This window comes from Halyomorpha halys, unplaced genomic scaffold, assembly GCF_000696795.3.
Source record: "Halyomorpha halys isolate HHAL.00 unplaced genomic scaffold, Hhal_1.1 Scaffold23.1, whole genome shotgun sequence".
Classification (NCBI taxonomy): domain Eukaryota; kingdom Metazoa; phylum Arthropoda; class Insecta; order Hemiptera; family Pentatomidae; genus Halyomorpha; species Halyomorpha halys.
In genome coordinates, this window is record NW_027116062.1 from 674,184 (window position 1) to 679,914 (window position 5,731).

The following is a 5,731-nucleotide window of genomic DNA, read 5'->3' on the forward strand; positions in this document are numbered from 1 at the left end:
AGAGAGAGAGAGAGAGAGAGAGAGAGAGAGCACTTATAAATCAATGGATTCTTTTCTTCTCTTTTATTTGCTTGTGGAACTTCTTTTATTTTTAATTTAGAATAATATATTCTAATTTGTTTACTCACATATTTTGCATTGTAGATAACATTACAAACTAAGTTATTTTTTTATGTAGTTTCTATTTAGTTCTGTATTTTTTTTTTAATTGTACATTTATTTCTAATCTTCTAATCTAATCTAAAACACTATATGTCCCAAAAACTACAATCTTATACATTATATTAGCTTATTTAAACGATTTAATGTCATTAAAAAAATTTATAAAAATAAACATTGGTGTAATCTGTATCTTTAGTTTTGTTACATTTTAACATGTTTTTTATTCTACTTACAATGCTAAAAAAGCCTAACTGAATATATGACGTAACTTACTACATAAAAATACAAAATGATTAATTAAGGTATATCAAAATTATAAAATAGCTGTTACCTCAAATCTGCAACCATAATTCAAACACAATGCTCTCAGAAATTTTCAGATATGCCACATTGGAACAATACATGTATATTTACAAGAAAACCTGATATTTTTCAATGACAACTAGAAAAAATGGTATTACTTCAAAATTATAGGAAAATAACTGAAAATCTATTACTAAGTATTTATAAAATGCCAACCAATAGAAACTATCAATAAAGTAATGAATCTTTTTTTTTATCGTGTTTTAAACACGTACCAATGCTTTCTAAAATACTCACTTCGTCACAACCATTTTTGATTCGAATTTTAAAAATAGAAAAAAAAAATGTTGGCCGATACAGTTTTTATTACAAGCATTTTTAAAATCATTCCATTCTCGGTTATCGGAGACTTTTGAATAGAAATAAATTACAAAAATCGTAGGTTCATTATATGAAACTAACCAATCAAAATTCTGAACACGAAAGTTTTAGAAACAATATTTAATAATTATATATAATCATAATTCTTAAAAAAGATATATTTTTGTGCGTGTATCGAATTGAATGAAAGATGAAAGATGAATGAGAAAATGAGACCAAATTTACAAATATCTATTCCCGAAACTATCCAGCACATTGCACAATAATGATGAACAAAAATTAACACTTTTTTAAGGCAAAAAAAAACAATAATAATTATTCATACGGCGGGAGGTTTCAAAAGGCAAAATAAAGGGATGTAAAATGATAAAATAGAAAATTAGTAATAAATAAAAATGGGTTTAAAATAAGTATACAAGAAGAATAGAGATGTTGAGAATAATTTCGCTGGTTTGGTTGAAAACATTCATTTATTTTCACAATATTAACCGAGGATGGGTAACTAACTAAATATATTTACTTCATAAATCTGGTTTTAAAATACTTTAATGATTACATATATTACTCATTTTTTCTATTTATATTATAAAAGCAATATCACATTAATAAATCACATTTCACCTCATTTATATATTTTTTAATCACCTAAACAACAAGAATTAGAAATAATTTTTTGTTAAGGTATAAAATACTCAAGGTGCACAATATACGTTGTTCGATTATTACAGAAGATTTCCTAATCCTATGCCGGTGTGAATATCTTCGTGTACATGGTAACGGCAATTATGGCTGAATCCCTTGTTACTAAAGCTTAGTAGTGTGTGAATATATATGTGTTTAATCATTTATACACATAAATAATTGAACACATTATGTATTATATACATAGTACAACAAAATCAGATCAACAGATGGATTTCCATAGTTCTATTAATGAGTTTAAAAAAGATTTAGTAATTTATCTGGTGAAAAATTAATATATATTAAATTAACTAGTAAAAAATAAGAAATTTTAGAATCGAAAATTTCATTTGAAACCATATCAGAGCTATTATACCTAAAGATAAATAATATAAAACTTTTATTGTTCAATAAATTCTTATTATAGGTTTCTATACGTTAATATCTTAGTTGGATTCATGGAAAATTATATAATCTGATTTATTCCTAAATTCCTAACATTAAGTACAGAACGAAATATATATTCAGAAATACTAAGTATAAGCTATATTTTTGGAAGGAAAAAGGACTTTAATTTATAAAAATAAGATGTTTTATTGATAGTTTTAATAATTACGTTATTAAAAAAACTCGTATTAATTTAAAAAATTAACAAAGCAGCTTTTACATTTCAAAATATATTATATACAAAAACCTAATGCTTAATTATCAGAGACTTTTGTATGAAATATAAAAATAATTCTTATTAAGTCTGACGAAACATATTTGTAAAATAGATAATAACATTAATAAGATAACATTGTAAAGTATTTTAATTAATTTTAAAAAAAAACTTTTATAACGGAGTTAGTTTATATTGTGAGTAAGATGGTGTATTTGCAAGAATTTTATAGCCTGACGATAGGAGCAAATACCACGAAACGTTTTTAAGATTAATAAATGTGTTATATTAAAAAGTTGATTAGGAACACTAATGTTTTTATATTTAATTTAAAAAGTTGTTACTTCGCATATTGGCTATTCAGATCTCCTGAATGGAGATTTTAAAACCAATATTTACAGGCCCTACTTATGCCTGTAGATAATGATGAATTGGTTTGGGGAAATGACTGTGTGAACGAGACTTTTACGAATGATTTAAAAATTCTAATTAATAACATAAAAATATTAATTATTTAGCTGAACATTGCGCTTACAGTACTTCCACCAAAAGTCGGCTTGAAGGCGCCATTACATTTATGTTAAGCATTCAACAGAGACGTTGAGACATATCTTCTAAAATCATACTTTGCATTTATTTATAACATTTGATTAATCATTATTTTTCTACTTGATTGATTTCGATAATAGTTACCAAACAGACAATTAAATCATTTATTCTATAGAAACAACAGAAAGAGTTGAAAATTAATTCAATACATTGCTTAGACATTGAATAGAATGCCCAATACCGTGTAGGCAAAATACAGAATAAATTCTGCGATTTCATGCGAAATTTCACATGAGAATCGGAATATAACCACAACTATTATATTGACAATGATATATATTTTTTTTACTTGTTTATTTTTATGTTTTTTTCTATCTGTGAAATTAATCATCTTTTTTACTATAATTCTTTATTTTATCAATTTCATAATAACAAAACAACCCTGTCGACGTATCAGACGGAGCCCATTTTAAAAATTGTAGCAAATTTGTAAAATGTAATATTTAAGGTTTTAAAAAGATTGGTTTTTACTTCATTACTATGATATATTTTTCATAATGAATAATAGTCATACTTTTTACATTGTTTGTATAGATCATTTTTTATTTATGTGAAATTTATAAAAAGAAGAATTGAAGTAAGAAGGGTATTTAATTCCTCAGACAGAAAATTACATTAATTGCGTTGGAATAACACTAAATTACTTGTGTATTTTTACTACTATAGCTAGATATATTAAAAACAATATAAGGAATAATAAAATATTTCTCTCAAACCGTTATAAATATCCTTGTTTAGTATTGAATTTCAAGGTATTTTGAAATTTAATGCGCGAAAAAAATATACTTTTCTGCAACAGAAATATTCATTACTGATTACATTGTAATAGGTGTTCGTATTATTCAAAACTAGGGAAAAAAAACAAACAGTATTTTCAAGAAGTTTATACCTACAATAAAATTAAGTTTATCACGATTTATTTGAAGATGTGAAAGATTAGTAGAGCAGCAGCTTAAGTCATGTTTGATTTAGCCACTCTTCTGCCGTTTTTATATTATTTGAATTTTTAAGAAATTATAAAAGGTAAAATTACCTCTTTAAATTTCAAAATAACTAATTTATAAATACTTCTTTTAATACACCTTTCCTACCTCTCCAAAATGACCTAATCCTGTATATGCCACGTGAGATCAATTGATATCAACCATAAAAGCGAACAGTATTTAAGACACCCTCGGAGGTTAAGCCATGCAAGTGACAGAGAACTGGCTACCTGAGGCAGAGGTGCCGGTGGGACGCTGTCGTTGAGGGCGAGGTCCGGGGGCGGACTGGCAGGAGCCCGCCCCCCACCACTCCGTCCCCTCCTTTCCTAAAGTTTAAAAATGTTAATGAATACAACAGAGCATCATTAGGTATTTTCAAAAGAGCTAACTAACTTTGGATTGATTACAAAAGGACTTACGCACAAAATAAGTATTATTTTCCAATGATGTATCCAAACAATAGACACCCTCGGGGAACATCATTTGTACTTTAGATAGAGGTTTCCGTTACGAAATGATGAGTATAAAATTAACTAATAGAATTATGAATATATCATAACATTTGCTGTGATATTTCCGAAAAAAAAAATATTTATACATAAAATACGAAAAGATTATTCTAGAGACATCTTGTCTCAACCATCGTTTTGTTCCATACATACAAATTTTATTACTTACACTTACTGGATGGATAGATGGAATATATTAAATTAAAATCTGTACCGCTTGGTAAGTAAGTACTGTTTCTCGAACGATGGTTGTGCAAGAAGTTTATTTGTTCATAATCACCCTCAACCTTCAGATTTTTCTGCAATCGAGGATATCCACTTTATGAGGCTTGGTAAACCTCTGAGGGCTCTCCAACCCTACAGAATTGACTCACGCCAACAGTAACAAAAAAAAAATTATCTGCCACTGCGGGATTCGAATCCGGATTCTTGGAGTTAGAATCACAGCGCCTTACCCACTGAGCCACCCCGCTCCTCTCAAGAAGCCAAGATGAATAAGATCCTCAATAAAAAAAAAAAAAAAAAATTAAATCCATTCATTGTAAAGGAATTTCTAGTTAAAAACTTAAATTCGGGTGATTTGGTCAGAATCACACTCGACCGCCAGATTTTTGCCCAACTTAAGAGGCTGGGTGGACCCCATGAGGGCTCCAAAAACCCGCAGGAGTTGACTCACGGTGATGGAATATACAGTAAGTGGAAGTATTTCGATCCTTACACTCAGGTCAGGCATATAATTGATTTTTTGCAAACTGTATTTAGGTTTAAATTCTTATTTATTTTATTAATAAAATTCATATCAATGTTAATTGTAAAAAGTAATAAAAAATTTACCCATATTGTATAAAATATCTACATAGAATCGGTTCAAATTTCTTGTGTCTTTTTTAAAATTCGATGAATAATTAAGTAAAATTATTGTATTGTCGAAATAGAATTTGTAATTTGTTGGTTCTTAACTGCATACTGCACTAATGCAGCCACCCTCCAGGACAATATTTTAATTAACAGCTTTTATTATATACACAGAACACCAATTCGAATTCGACAATACAATAATTTTACTTAATTATAGTTTTAATAACTATACAGTAAATTTTAAAACGGAAACAAGAAATTTGAACCAGTTCTATGCAGATTTAAAGAAAAATTAATTTATGAAACATATGGGTACATTTTATGTTACTATCTACAATTATGATATGAATTTTAATAATAAAAGAAATAAAAATTTAGACCTAAATAGAGTTTGAAAATATCAATTATATCCCTGACCTGAGTGTAAGAAAGGTTAAAAGTAATGTGATAAAAAAGTGATATGTTAAGTTAATCTGTTATTAAAAGTTTTCAAATTTAGTAAAAAATCTATAAAATAGGTAATAAGACATCAGCTAAGGCAAGCTTATGAATAAATTAATATGAATCTCTATTGTTTTATTGTT

The 5,731-nt window shown here is 27.3% G+C and overlaps 1 protein-coding gene across 1 annotated transcript in view; it reads right to left on the bottom strand.

Moving 5' to 3' along the window:
- Positions 1–4,059, bottom strand: part of CngA (Cyclic nucleotide-gated ion channel subunit A) — a 609,564-nt gene extending 605,505 nt beyond the window's left edge. Inside the window, exon 1 of the mRNA XM_067052970.1 lies at positions 4,011–4,059. The gene's annotated coding sequence lies outside the window, so the exon portion shown is untranslated. The remainder of the gene's footprint in view (positions 1–4,010) is intronic.
- Between the last annotated feature and the right edge of the window lie 1,672 nt (positions 4,060–5,731).